Source organism: Ostrea edulis, chromosome 7 (genome assembly GCF_947568905.1).
Source record: "Ostrea edulis chromosome 7, xbOstEdul1.1, whole genome shotgun sequence".
Taxonomy (NCBI): Eukaryota; Metazoa; Mollusca; class Bivalvia; order Ostreida; family Ostreidae; genus Ostrea; species Ostrea edulis.
Genome location: NC_079170.1, coordinates 10,856,265 through 10,872,370, shown reverse-complemented (window position 1 = coordinate 10,872,370; position 16,106 = coordinate 10,856,265). Strand labels below are relative to the sequence as shown.

Below are 16,106 nucleotides of genomic sequence, written 5' to 3'. Positions count from 1 at the left end.
AAATACAAACAGAAATTTTGCAATAAGTGTGGATCCTTTATGGCAATGGATGGCAATGAAACGCAGTCACAACAAGTTTAAAATGAAAATAAAATCGTTATAAACGTTGATTTTTACGTTCATTTTTAATTCAAGGAGAATAGGAATTTACTTCGTGTTAGTTATAGACGCAAATTTTTATATAGAATATATAAAGAATTTCCCGGGGGAAATCGATTTTACTTCGCTATAGCCGTAATTTCGCTATATCATTTCCGCTATATTCGATTTTTACTGTATATTACAATAAAGGATAAAAATCGTTAAAAATCAATTTCCAGAATAACCAGTCGGAAACGTTCTATGTTACCTGTATCGTCTTCCGACACCCGAAAAACAACATCCATGCGGCATTTTCGGGGGGGGGAATACCCGCAAACAAGACTACCCTCAAATTCACGTGTTTTTCACATGTGTGTAAACAGACGGAGTGCACCTCAGGAAGTAGCCTCAGCTACCAATATCAAATAGTTCCTTTGTATATACTTGCTTATTTCTACAAATTCCATAAAATTTCCTAATCAGGGCTACAAAAATTAAGAGAACAGAAGAAAAGGAAATGAGAAAAATGGCACTTAAAAATATTCATTTAAATATATGGAACTATAATTGACTAAGTTCATTTTGATTGGACAATTACCGGTGTGATACCTTGTAGCTTAGAGGCAAATGCCACACCTGCCCTGTCTTTGGCAACTCATGTCTGTTTGTGGTCACTTCATTTCTAAGATCACTTCTTTCATATTCACCCCTGGGTCGAGGCATCTGCCTGTGGACTGTTAGTCCCCGAGGGTCTCCACAGCCCAGTAGCTAAGTACTTCGTTACAAGCTTGAAAATACGGATGTATATTTAATAGCTTTTATAAAATTTAGAAATTCATTTCAAAATTCAGGATTATCTCCCTCACGCATAGCTCTTATCCTTAGACGAATTTGACTCCACTTTTTTTTTTGGCACACTGTTTTTCCCTATAATAGCTATAAAACTTCATTGTTATTTCGGATTTCAAACTTTTCGGTTGAGCATCACTGAAGAGACATTATTTGTCGAAATGCGCATCTGGTGCATCAAAATTGGTACCGTATAAGTTTTACATATATTAAGTTTTGTCAATGTAATCGATAACATCCACTTTATATCTTTTCCCACTTTTGTCCATGGCAAAAATGTACCCGTTAAAGTACATGCTCTACCAATCGCGTGTCCTCATTCTTTTGCTTTTTCAGTTATTGTGCATTCATGTTAGTGATGTAGTCAACCATAATGAAATTGTTCTTGAGCTTCTCCCTCTTTGTGATGACAGCTTTCCTCAAATCATTGGTTAGGAACTTTACCATCACTGGTCTTGGATGTTTTTGCTGCTGGATGGTATACGATACATTCCCATGATTTTCATTTTTCGCAATGATCCCTTCAGTGATGCTCAAGCCGAAATATTGGAAATCCGAAATAGAAATAAACTAGTAAGAACTAAAAACAAACAGAGTGCCAAAGACTTGAGTCAAATTCGTCTAAGGATCAGAGTTATGCATGAGGAGATAATCCTTAATTCTGAAATGAATTTCTAATTCTATTTTTACAAAAGTTATTGCCTTTGGACTTTGACAATTATTAACTGTTATTTCCATATTTTTTCTGTTATATATTCTTATCGATCATGACTTTTATGATAGTGTGTACCTTTATTATGATATATCACATATTTAAATTTCACTTCCTCCTTTACTAGTCACCTTTTACCACGGTTATTATCATTGGACTTAAAATATTCAACTCAGTCATTTTTTGTTCATTAAAGTATGCATGCATACATTATTAATATGAGAAAATGGTGTTGATTTTTTTAATGATATGCTGATTGTTTTGTATGAACAGAAAGTCTGTTATGTAAGGAAATATATCTACGATACGAAATGGGGTTATTTTTGTTTTTAAACACGACCTTGACGAGCATTACTGAAGAAACATTATTTTTCGAAATGCGCATCTGGTGCATCAAAATTGGCACTGTATAAGTTTTACATTAAGAACATGAAAGGTGAAGAAAACGAACAATGATCAATCTCATAACTCCTATAAGCAATACAAAGTAAATAGTTGGGCAAGCACGGACCCCGGGACACACCAGAGGTGGGATCAGGTTCCTAGGAGGAGTAAGCATCCCCTGTCGACCGGCCAAAACCCGCCGTGATCCCTATATCTTGATTAGGTAAACGGACTTGTTTATTTCCTGTCTTGTGAGTCATTTTCGGTTATTTTGAATCCTCGGGCACACAGGTAAAAATGCTAATGTATTCCCTTTCAAAAATATCTTTAATGATGTGTCCTTCCAGTATGAAATGCAAGAAGCGTAGTTGCCAACGCACTCGCTTCTCATCGTTGCGACGACCTGAGTTCGATTCCCGTGATCGGCAATGATTCTATGTGAAAAGGTATGGTGTTCGTCCGCTCGGACACATGGGTTTCCTCCGGGTGCTCCGGTTTTCTTTCACAAAATGATCCCTAGGGCAAACACCCTTGCAAGTCGGTAAATAAATGTAGCTAATATATAGCTAATGTTAATTGTTGTTATGTATGACTCATGAAAATAAAGATTATTTAATGTTATCATTATTATTGACAGGGGGGTTAAAGCATGGCGGGTTCGATTACTAAACCGATATCAACCATGCAGTGAAATAAAAAAAAACTTAGCCTATCTCTAAATATGTTTCGGTTTTTTATATTTTCAGTTCATATCAATTGATATATGTTGTTGTTTCTTTCGTAGAGATGTCACCTCGGATTTACCAGAAAGGCGGTGTAATTCTCCTTGCATACCTCGTACTCGTTTTGTCATCTGCTGAAACACATGTAAGTAATACAAATAAAATCCGTGAGAAATTCATAATTCCATTTGTTCAGTTCAATTCGTGTTTTTACATAGACGGAATCAGTATTGGTTATTTGTGTTGCATTATGATCTATTCTTCCTCAGTCTTGAACCATTATGATTTCTGACCGCATAATCTAATTCTGTTCCCGGCAGACTTCGCGCGTTCTTCTCTCTTCTGAAACAACACTGCACATAATCTACTGCCATTGCCAACCACATTGGACTAAGACACATCCTGATTATGGTGAAAAATAATATTTTCATAGTTCCCACACTCGTGGGGTTATGTAGTGAAAAAAAACTTTGTAATGGTTGCTTTACGATACTCCGTTACAAAACTAGACACTCCGATGTTTTATTTTACTTTTTACGTTTTTGAATCTAAACTGGGACATACTCTATAAAAATGCTACTGCCCAGTACTTTCCCCAGCTGTAGGTATGCGGAAATGAATTTCATATCCCTTGGATCATGGGTTCGGGCCAAGGCGGAAATAAATTTGGCATATACTCTGTTAGACATTCTTTTAAACCTCAACATCTCGTGAACTTCAGGAACAAAACGAAGCTTAACTATAGTGAAACTCTATGTCACTTGGTGGTTGTTTATTTTATGTTCCCTCGAGAACTTTTCACCCATATTGAGACATTACCAGCTACATGTACCACGGCAATATACCAATGTTTTGCGCCTATGGCCGTAGTGGTGAGGGTTCCTTAACGTACCAACGCCTTACGCAACACGGGACCTCCGTTTTAAGGTCATATGCAAAAGACCCGTGATTTGCACTTCTGGATAGTGTGCGTTTGACGATATAACAATCACTACCTATATTTACGTCTTAGGTTTAACGAGCGAGGCTCAAACTCACGATATTCTGGTTACGAAACAAACACTCCCTTCCTCCACATACATGGTGTATTGCTGTACTGCAGACCGCTACTACCCTAGTGAAGATCGTTACCCTGGGTCAAGTGATCTGATCCACTGTAGAGCTGAATGCTTCACATTGCCATAAATTAGTAGTAGAGCAATATATCGCAAGAGAGTTATTCATCACTGACACTGTGTCACGACCTGCACACAAGGTTATTTGGCCACGGTCAAGTTCGCTTGCAAAATGTAAAATGAAATGCAGGCCACAATCATGAGATATTGGAAGGTCATACTATATAGTTGGTGTAAACATTGTTTATGTCAACATTTGGTTCAAACGGTCAAAATATGACTTCTTTACTACAGTCAACTACCATTGATCAAACACATGTATTTGAACTTCAGACTCATGTAACGAACCCGTGAAGCTACCCTGAAATGCATCTTTGAAAAACATAATGCTTTACATACTTTTTTCGCAACGAAGCCAAAACTTGTCGGAACTTACTGAAATTCCGTAGATATGCTAATGGAGGCAGATTTCTCGTGCGACTCTCTAAATATGAATCATTGCCAATCTTCCCTGAGCATTTTCAGCCAAGAGAACCAAACTCCTTTTTTCCTATCTGAAAATTTCTGAAATACACCAATATTAATTCTGAAAAGTGTGACTAATAGGGAACATTTAATATTTATCCATATTAGATTAATGACGTATTGCCTTAAAAGAAACCATGAGAATAACAACAAAAATGAAAGCACTATCAAAGTGCGAGTAAAGTAACGTCTTGCTTTCAGTCTCAGCACCCCCATTGATTTTTTCAGTTTCACAAGAACAAATGCAAGTATATTTACTAGTAATCCTAATTGTTCGCGAACAATTAGAGGGCTTTCCACCTACCATGATTTAAAAAAGATATTTAAGAATATTTAAGATGATGTTAGAAACTCAAAAAGACCTTATAAATAAATAATTTTTTAAAAATCACGATGACCTTGACCTTTTACCTTGACCTCATTTTGAAGGTCATCAGTCTTCATGCAAGTGATCCCATGTCTCTATCTATATTAATGTAAAAGCTATAAGCTTAAAAAATGTTAATCAAGACATTCAGGGGCAATAACTTTGCTTAGGGGTTTTCGGTTCCTTTCGGTTAGCTTCTCAATGCTAAAAATACTATGAAAAGACCTTGAAAATGAAAACAAATTGATGATGACCTTGACCTCATTTTGAAGGTCAAAGGTGATCGGTCTTAATGCAAGTGGTCCCATGTCTCTATCTATATTAATATAAAAGTTATAGGCTTAGATAATGCTATTGGAGACTAACAGGGGCAATAACTATGCTTAAAGACCGAGGAAATAAGCACCGCCTTCAAATTTACCTGGCCTGTGAACCCTTGTCAATCAGGAGAAATTGAGCTTCACATTGGATGCTAGATATTGATGGACATTTCGTTACTAGTCTTTGTGTATACCTTATCTATCTTATCTGGTGATCGAGGCGCCCGTGCAATCCTTTGATGCTTACCGAGTAATCCAACTGGAGAGGAAATTTTCATGTAGAGATAGTCATACAATAATAGTAGTGAATTTTGCATACAATTACATAAATTATAATAGAATATAGTAGGTTATGCTTAGGAATGGGTACGATTGATAATAATTATTATGGATTGTTAGAATATAATTTACGCGTAATTTTCCCTCGAAACATAGTGACAAACGTGCATGTAACTGCAATTTTATTAGAATTATATTTTGTATTGCTTGTAGGAGTTATGAGATTGATCACTGTTCGTTATCTTCCCCTTGCATATGTTAGATCCGCTCGCTTATTCGCATACCTATGTATGCGAGTACGCGAGCGGATCTAACATCTAATTTTAATTAGATTGATGTAACAGTCTCTTATCGGAAGAGAAGTTAGCCGTTATAAGGGCTCTTTCTTGCGTATCATGGTTGGGATTGGGATCTAGAGGAAGAATGAATATCGAAGGAACTGTCGGAAAATCTTAATGTCCTTACTGTTTATGTAGGCTATGCGTTATGGACGAGTCACACAGACAACTTTGGTAACCAGAGTATTCTGGTGTACCGTCCAGAAAAACTAATTCATACTGAATGAAACTTTCTAAGCAGTTTTGGTATATATACATGTAGTCATCACGGGGCGTGGGACGATGGTCAGTACATCAGCTGTACATAGCCAGAAAATCTACCGCAGTACGCAGGAACTCCCGTTGGAAACTGTATGTTCGGATACCGGGTATTTGACGGAGGCAGTCAAATGTACACAAGAAAACTTAGAATAAAGAATATTCTGTCTACGTTTTCAATGGCTAACGTTTTCATTTATATCAGATAAATTTATCGAGCTTTAATTTTTACATGTTTGATTCAATAGATTTAATTATCAACGTTTCGATTAACCTGCACAAGAAAAATGACTACCATGAATTTTTCAATCTTACAAAAACGTACAGGTAATGCAGGTAACACAGATAACATCCTGTGTATTTGGGACGATATATACAAGCTAGCAGGGTTTCCTCGGGCACGGGGCTTCACACCTGCCTTAAATTAGCTCCGCCCCACACTTAACTTACCTGAGGAAAACCGACCGGTTGAAAACCTCGGCCTTTAAGGGTTTTCGTAACCCTTTGATTAATTTTTCTTTGCAAGAGGGTTTTACTGTGAATTCATTAGCGAAGGTTTCGTGTCTCTATGACTTTCCGTTAAAGACCCATCTCATGACCGTACGGTCAGTAAAAATGTAGGCGGAGCCTAATCTAAACAGATGTTATTTACCTGGAGTGGCCAGGGTCTACCAAGGTGTTAATTGCTATATCCCATGGCACTCAAAGAAATACACAGAGACAGAACATGGTAGAAATCTACCTGTCCATGCCTTTTTATAGTTTTGATATACACATGACCTGTTTCAGGGACCTCTGCAGAGTTTCTGTGGTCATAGTGTTTGAATAATGGTTGTATTCCTAAGGGTAGCTGACATACATTCTAAACCCACCCTGTCTCTCTCTCGTTCTCTCTCTCTCTCTCTCTCTCTCTCTCTCTCTCTCTCTCTCTCTCTCTCTCTCTCTCTCTCTCTCTCTCTCTCTCTCTTACAAGTTTTAGAAATTATTGTTTGAATTCTGATTGTGTAATTTATAATAGATGTGAAGGTATATAGAGGGGAAAATATTACAATTATATTGAAATTGCATTGTTCAGCGGCCTTTTTAAAAACAATTGAATTACAAGAAAATAGCAGTTGTGGACAGGTCATTACTATCAAAACTCATGTATACTGGGCTTCCTCAAGATAAAAAGAATGCCTGTAGATACTGGCTGTTATTGTCATCAAAACACCTCTCTGGGGTAGCCCCAGACCACAGTGTCTGCAGATGTCACTCCACCTGAGATCTATTGTTAAATGTTTGATTGACGGGCAGCTTACAATTTGGGGGTGTCAACTTAAAATTGGGTCTTTAAGTAGGAGTAGCGATAACAAGGTTTTCAACGCGAGTCTCAGAAATTCACAGAAGGGTCAAAGTTCAAAGTTATAATGCATACTATCAAAACCAATCAAAAGAAGTCGATACTTACCCATAGAATATGTCAACGCTATCTTAAGCAGGAAAGAGAGTATAAAAAGTGCTATTTTTTCCTCTTTTCTGATGACCTTGACCTTTGACCTTGACTTAATTTTCAAAGTCAAAGGTCAACGATCTTATTCCAGTTGGTCCCATGTCTCTACGACAAACCGTTCGCAAGTTCGACATGTTTTACGAATAAATCACAAAACATAAAGAGGCATTAACTCCCTTTAGGGGACACCGAATCCCTTCATTTGAAATTCTTTGCTTCTACTAATTACCCTCTATGCTTTAGAAAAGGTTTCATCCTCCTATCATTTACGGTTAAAAAGTAGAAGCGATAACAATGATTTCTGCGAAAGGTCCAATAACTCCGAAAGTTCAATTACGCAGGGTGAACTGTATTCATTTCTGAAGAAGTACTATGTGATGGACTATAAAGTTTTTCGATAAGTCTTAAGACAATTTTTTTTTTGACGGCAGGAAAATAATAAACAGAACAATATCAATAGGACTTTCCACAGAAAGGGGGAAAGCCCTAATTATATTTATCAATAAACCATACGTATATATCTTCATTAACTTACAATCAAAGACTACACTCATCTATATTGTGCAGTGTCTCACCATTCCTTAATAATGACATTCTATTTCAGGTATACGAATATTCTTTTGAGGTATATTCAGTATCAAACTGTCCAATGAGCAAAGAGGCGTGGGAAAAGGCGTCTATCCGGTTAAAATGCACTCAACAGCATGGATATCAATGTGTTCCAGATAAATATTTCACCTCACTTATTGAATTCTGTTATCCACATGGATACAGATTGCCTTTCGAAAAAGGTAATTCTAATTTCTGCGTTTTGATAAATAAATGTATCGCCATGAAAGGATAATATTTCTTTACCCTGATGACCCATTGCCATATACAATTCAGTTTCTCCATTGTCAACTTCCAATATTCATGTAGCAATAGTTTACTATCACATGCATATGGTGTTTATATCTACTGAACTTATCGAAATGCAAGAGCTTGATCTGTGTATGATAAATGTTTCAATTTGAGGCAGGCTACTGACAAACAAAGTGATGTTACAGGCGTTTCAACGGTCTTGTTTATAATCAGCATTTTGCATATTTTATGATCGTTAGAATGATCAAATTCGCATTGGGTCAAATGCTGACTGACGTGTTTCATACCGATTGTTAAGCCGTTCTGAGAACACTGATTGTGACTACGGATTACTCAGTTTACTTGATCAAGACATTCGGTTCATGGCGAATGCGATCGGTCGACAGGGTGTGCTTACTCCTAGGCACCTGATCCCACCTCTGGTATGTCAAGGGGTCAGTTTTCTCCGAACTCTTTACTGTGTATTACTGTGTATTCCTTATAGGAGTTATGAGATAAACTAGTGTTCGTTATCTTCATTTTTATACTCTTATGTTTGTTCCTTGCACGTGTTTAATGGTTAGCAAATACCACCTGATAAGCTTATGTAGTTATCTTTACCTGTCATGCACACACTGAATGTCGTGAAGTTTGTTTGATTTTCGAGGATCGTGAGGGTTGGTGGGATTGTTTGTGGTTTGTTTGATAATTTAGTTCATATGGAGACGTCACCAGCTGCAGGTGAAGTACCACAAATATAGATTTATGCTTACTGCTCAGGGTCGCAGCATAGAGAGCTCGTTAATATTACAACGCCTGCCGCGGCACAGGACCTCCTCTTAAAGGTCATCCGAAAGACCCGTGATTCTCACTCCTAAAAACTATTCTATTTTAAAACCTTCACTTTTATATCGTTTTGCTCAAAGATCTTTAAACCATCAATAATCCAGATACATGCAATGTTGAAAGGATGAATAGATGCATCTCCTGAATGATTACACCTCTAATGGTCAGTTATGTAAACTTGTAATTTTCAGGACATTGTATCAAATTAGCAGCAGCTGGTATCTTAAACCAAGTTCCCTGCAACACCTTCGACAGTGGATGCCCTGAACAGTTTTATTTCAGCAATGATATATACAAATGTGAGTCATTCACGTACCCACGTGTAAATTGTACTTGTGACCTAATATGCTTTCATAGAATATGAAAAACAATTGCAAGAAATATTCATGATATACAAAATCAATCACTGTGTTTCTACAGATCCAAAGTGCTTGTCGATCAACACGAATTTCAGATGCTTTGATGCAGATGTTCTATGCATATTATCCAAGTAAGATTCATCATTATACAAAGAACAATTATAATTATGTTATTAGTTTAATTTGGCATCCTTAAATGACTTTCATTCCCTATAATGTATCTGGACAAAGATGTTATTTTAAGGAAAATGTTGGTAATCCTAAGATACGACGTCATAAATGAACTTCCTTTCCTGGATTTTTTTGAAACTTTGGTGAAACAATGCACATTTACGAACCATAATCATTTTCCTTTCCGCTGATATAGAGCGACATAGTAAACATTCATATATATCTTTTCGAGGATACGCCATTGATCGAAATATCGATCTCCATCACAAAGTTGCTGTTTGTTTTTTAATTTCGAAAATAAACTCTTGAAATAACGTTTTGGTCAAAGCGCTTGAGCTAAAGCAGATAATAAATTCCGTCATTTTAATGCCAAATTGCAGCAATTGTCGCAAAAGTTGTTATACTATGATTTTGTCATATAAGAATTAAAACTTGAAAAATAACTGCATCGGTGAGGCATAGGAAATATACCATAGAAATGTACCTTACCTCAGAGTCATTACTTTCAAAAAATATATACAGGAATATATGACTTTGTTATCCTCATGTTTTGTTTGTTGTTCTGGTCCCTTTCGAGAACTTTTCACTTAAATGAGACATCACCAACTGTAAGTGAAGTTCCACAACTTTAGACCTATGCATGGCGGTGCTCAAGACCATAGCAGTGAGGGTTCTATATCTTTCTAACTCCTGTCGTGGCATGGAACCTCTGTGTTTAATATCTCATCCAAAAGACTCGTAATTATCTCTTCTAACGCCGAATGTGTTCCTGAAAGACATCTTTCTTGTCGAGAAGTATTTTAGATACGGGTTGATCATATCAGGACTGTCCTTTATGTAGTCTCGTTTTCCTCAGACTTTCGCTCCCGAAACCTTCAACAAGCGAGATACTGTAATAAGGACCATTTCAACATAAAATTACAATTCTTTACTTATAGACCACTAAATTTGTGGTAATAACATGTAGCATTTTAATTGATTGTGTTAGTAATAAGTATTTATAGTTAGAAAAGGATGTATATATTAATTATATAGTGTTTATGTCTCTTCACTGATTCGATACGCGAGATCATGTTCTGCATATGATCAGCTTTTAAACAGAGACATGTTACTGCAAAGAAGTTGATATTACCGAATTTTCAACAGTCTAGTTTGACGCCAGCATTTCGCAAATTTTGTGATCGTTATGACGATCTTATTTGGAAATACAACCTGTCTTGGTTCGAATACTGTCTGGTGTGTTTTATGCTAATTGTTAGGCCGTTCTTTACATGTCGATTTTGACTACGGATTACTCCGTTCACCTGATTAAGATGAAGGTTTCTAGGCAGGCGTGGCCTGTCAACAGCGGATGCTTCCTCTGCCTAGGCACCTAATCTTACCTCTTATGTTTCCGAGGGTTTGTGTTTGCCCTACTCTTTTAAATTTGTATTCTTTTATGATATTTATAAGATGAATTATTGTTCATTATTTTCAATTTTCCTTTTATTTTCTTGGTGACAAAATGCGATTGTGTTATAATCAGGTATTTGCTTTAGATAGGTTTTCTATAAACATGTTTTACTGTGCCAATTCAATTTACCTTTATTACAACATCCAAATGTGAAAATAGTAAACTAACTGAGCTTTCAACGAAAGTGTTGAATGGGGGTAATACCAGTTGTTTTCTTTGTCATATCTGTGGAATTAATGTGAAATAACTACGTTGAATAAATGTTTATACTTCAAGAGTGATCGATACAACTTTCATCATGTATATCAATGTGTAATTATCTTCCACAATGGGAGGAAATTCACTCTTTCCAACATTCAATAAATCTCTAAATGACTCATTCGACAAATGTTAGATTTGAAAATGCAGATTATCAAAATTGAATTTATAACCTATACATGCACTGTCTTTCTGCTGTTCTGCATTCTACATTGTATATTAATATTAAATCATCCTACTTGTTGATATGCTTTCAAACACAACAGCTGCGTCTGTGTGCTCGAGTTAGATCCTTTCAACATAGCTATTGGTCGTACATGCACATGTAGTAGAGTCTCCTAACCTCCTCTGATATTTTCACAAGTTTCTCATTCTGTGCTTTAGCTATGTTCAACTTTGCATTCATCGTTGCATGTGATAAAGAAAATTCCTATTTTGACAACACTGAGAACCCACCTTTTTGTAATTGTTTGTCATTCATGAATATAGCTACAGCTTTTTGAAGAGGACTAGCGAAATTTGCGAAATACTGACTTTGAACGAGATTGTTAAAAACCCTGTAACATCAACTTACCTCACAAACTTTGACACAATTAAATGTTTCGCTGTATGTTGTTGCTGCTTGAGAATCAGGGTACATGAATTTCAAAATCGTACTGAATTTTCTTTCATTCAAAGCTCTTCAACTCACTGGTATATGCTTTTGCAGATGCATTTTCATTTAAAAGAAAGCTACAACACTATCTATTAGATTTTGAATTGCCCTTTGTGCATTTTCTTTCATTTTTATATCAGATAGCAATACAAATTCCTTTCTGATACTACCATTAACTTACGCCTTCGTGACTGGAAGCAGCTGATCAACAAAGTCAGAGGAACCCTATGATACTTTTTTCAGTTTGCAAGGTTTTTTCATGATGTGACAGAGGTACATCTAGACTATCTGTATCTTTCTTAGTAGAAGGAGATTGAAACAGTTACCGTATTGATGGCTTACAAATAGTTTGGTGTTGTTGTTTTTTGGGGGGGTGGAGAACCTGAAAAAGAAAACGACGCCTATAACTTATTATTAAAAATAAATATTCAGGAACTCTACGGACACTGATGTCGAGGTTGAGTATGCGCAACACATATGATTTGTTTTGATAACATGCCTCGATTCGTGACTAGTGTTAATAAACTTGACCAACGTATAAAGTAAATTATTATGTAAAGATAAAGAATATATTTAGGATCTAATGTCAGCATCATATTGTATACTCAATATTTTCAAATGGTATGGCATTACTATCATTTAAATGATGCATATGTATAACCCCTTTTAATTTTGTACCATGGGGGCATAGATGTACAAACAGTTCTTCTTTATGAAATGATTCAGTTGGAAAACCAAATCATATAACCCCTGGGTCGAGGCCTCTGCTGGTGGACTGTTAGTCCCCGAGGGTCTCTACAGCCCAGTAGTTAAGTACTTCGTTACTAGCTTGAAAATACGGATGTATATTTAATTGCTGTTATAAAATTTATAACTTCATTTCAAAATTAAGGATTATCTCCCTCACGCATAGCTCTTATCCTTAGACGAATTTGACTCCACTTTTTTGGCACTCTGTTTTTTCCCTAAAATAACTCTAAAAAAATTATTTCGGATTTCAAACATTTCGGTTGAGCATCACTAAAGAGACATTATTTGTCGAAATGCGAATCTGGTGCATCAAAATTGGTACCGTATAAGTTTTATATTGCCCTATCTGACAATCCCTGCGGATTATCTTGATATTTTACTTTACCACATTATACACATAGGGTGGTCCCAAACATGGGAATTTTTAAAGAAAGAATAACGTTAAAGCAGTTCACTTCCATTTCAATCAATGAATGATGTGCTTTACACATGACTAAGCCCGTAGAATATTATTTTAATTTAATCTAAACTGTTTTGACATATCGTCCGCTGTTATGGGACTTGCTTGCCCCTAGAACTTTGGGTAGTATACTCGTGTCACTTAAGTTCAATATTAGGTGTGTAACCTGGGTGGGGGTTTAGATTAGTTTGGGGGGGGGTGGCTTGGAGTAAGACACGTGTAACGTACACATAGTCTACAACATTTCTGTAATATGTAAGAACAACTACGGTACATTATAATTTGCATCAATGGACCTTACATTTCCTTCCATACTACAATCCAACAATATGTGCAGGGATTGGGGGAAGGAATTATGGTAAGGAAACTTTAGCTTCCGAGGTGTTTAATTTCCAGAAATAGTGTGTATTTTCAGGGCAATGACTTTATGCGTTTGAGAAGTTGACACAAATTTGTTTTGTAAATATTATGCGCCCGCCGTCCATATATTATACCATAGTGTACATGGGATAGTTCCGATGGTTTTAAAGCTAATTATTCCTTTATGGTAAATGTGTGTCACTAGGTTGAATGCCGGACCATTACTTTTGTCAGTCTTTGTCAGTATTCACAACGAAATGTCTGTTTTTATCCCAAAAAGTCCTGATATATCTTTGTTTACGAAGTAAATTCGCTCATGTTCCTTCAAAACAGTAAAATAAGAATCGCACCAGACTCTCACTCGTGTAAAGTCTTCAGAGAGCTAGGAAAAGCTATGATATCCTTTATTCTTCATTATCATACCGCACTTCGGTAGATATTAAAAAATAGAAAACAGTTCCGTTGAAAACAGAAAGCAGCCATCATAACAATGTGCCAGTTCCATAAAACACTAATGGACGTTCCATGACATGATGATAAACTATGTAAACTGTGAATAACAGAGAGAGTCTTTAAACGGACTACATTTAATGCCACTGATTATTGAATAAAATCTGACTTCATTAAACAGAATTGCCGAACGCACTACGAGCAACGTTCACAACACTAGCTCCCAAAATATTACAACGATAATGAACAGAATAAAGAACAACTACACAGACTACTTTGGGCCCTTTGCTGTCATCTTGACTCTGTTTGTCGTTGAGAACCTTGCAGTATTTGGATTTGTTATGTACAAATTTTACATCAGAAGGAAATATCGGAAACATGGTAATGAAGTACTGAATTATATAATCTCTAATATACTTTATTAACTGTATCGGAGTTTACTTTGTTTTTTACATAATTAATTATGATATACGTGATTGAAATGTACTTCATTATTTTTATCATTATTAACAGATGATGATCATTTAGCAGAGTCTACGCCTTTAAATAATATAGGTAAGTTACAATCCTTATGATAGATGGTATCTTATAAGAGTTATGAGATTGATCATTCTTCGTTATCTTCACCTTTCATGTACGACTTAAAGACCCAATTTTAAGTTAACACCCCCAAATTTTACCTGTATCATGATCAATAGTAGGCCACCTGTCAATCAAACTTTAAACAATAGATCTCAGGTAGAGTGACATCTGCAGAGACTGTGGTATGGAGCTACCCCAGAGGGGTATTTTGATAACAATAACAGCCAACACTTACCGGCATTCTTTAAATCTTGAAGAAGCCCCATATACTAGTTTTGATAGAATTTACCTGTCCTTAACTGTTATTTTCTCGTAATTCAAACTTTTTAAAAGTCCCCTGAACAATGGATTTAGTATTTACTTCAAATCTCGGGAGAATGGTAATGAATTACTCAATACTGTAATATCTAATAACTTTATTAACTATATCGGAGTTTTCGGTGTTGATTATATCATTGATTTACAGGCATGTGTACTTTATTGTTTATATCATTATTAACAGATGATGATTATTCAAAAGAGTCTAGTCCTCTAAATGATATAGGTTATTTACAATCTTGATGATAGCTTCCACATACATGTACGACTTAACATTATGCATGTATAAATTACGTAAAATCGTTGATTAATTTATCATTAATATTTTCAAAATTTTCGTGCGAAATTTCTCTTGTAAGTTCATTCCAAACGTACACAAACTATGATGTTTATATAGAGAGTTATCATTCAACAACGTTATTCAGTATGCTATTGAGGGTGGAGGTTTTCATGATGTTAAGCTCACCTGAGCTGAAAAATCAAATCTGATCACTTTTTGTCTTTCGTCTGTCCGTTTTTCCGTAAACTATCACATTTTCATTTAATTCTCCAGAACAACTAAGTCAATTTCATTCAAATCACCCATAGGTAAAGGGAATTCAAGTTTGTTCATATGAAGGATCATGCCCCCTTCAAAGGGGACATAATCACGAAAATGCTATAATAGGGTGGTGTTATTTAAAAATCTTCTCGGGAAAAGTTCATATTTGCGTGCAAGCTCTCTCTGACCTAGTACAGATTCAAGTTTATGAAAACCATAGCCCCGGGGTAGGGTCAGGTCACAATAGGGGATCAAGTTTTACATACAAATATATCAAGTCTTTACAAATCTTCTTTTCAAGAACCACTATACCAGAAAAGTTCAAATTTACATGGCAGCTTTCTCTGTGTTACAATCAGGGCCTCCAGGCTTAGGTTGGGGCCATAATAGGAGATCAAAGTTTAACAGGAGAATATATAGGGAAAATCTTTAAAAATCATCTTCTCAAGAATCACTGACCCAGAAAAGTTTACATTTGCATGAAAAATTCCTGTCATAGTGCAGATTCAAGTTTGTTAAAATCATGGCCAGCGGGGTAGGGTGGGACCAAAATAGGGGATTAAGATTTCACATACAATTATATAGGACAAATCTTCTCAAGAACCACTAGGCCAGAAAAGT

General features: G+C 36.0%; 1 long non-coding RNA gene across 1 annotated transcript; it reads left to right on the top strand.

The window, feature by feature from the left end:
• Positions 1-2,808: 2,808 nt before the first annotated feature.
• On the top strand, positions 2,809-14,413 carry LOC130047795 (uncharacterized). Its single transcript, XR_008796610.1, has 5 exons — positions 2,809-2,893; positions 8,047-8,233; positions 9,320-9,427; positions 9,549-9,618; positions 14,226-14,413. It is a non-coding gene; the product is annotated as an uncharacterized LOC130047795 (long non-coding RNA).
• Positions 14,414-16,106: the final 1,693 nt, after the last annotated feature.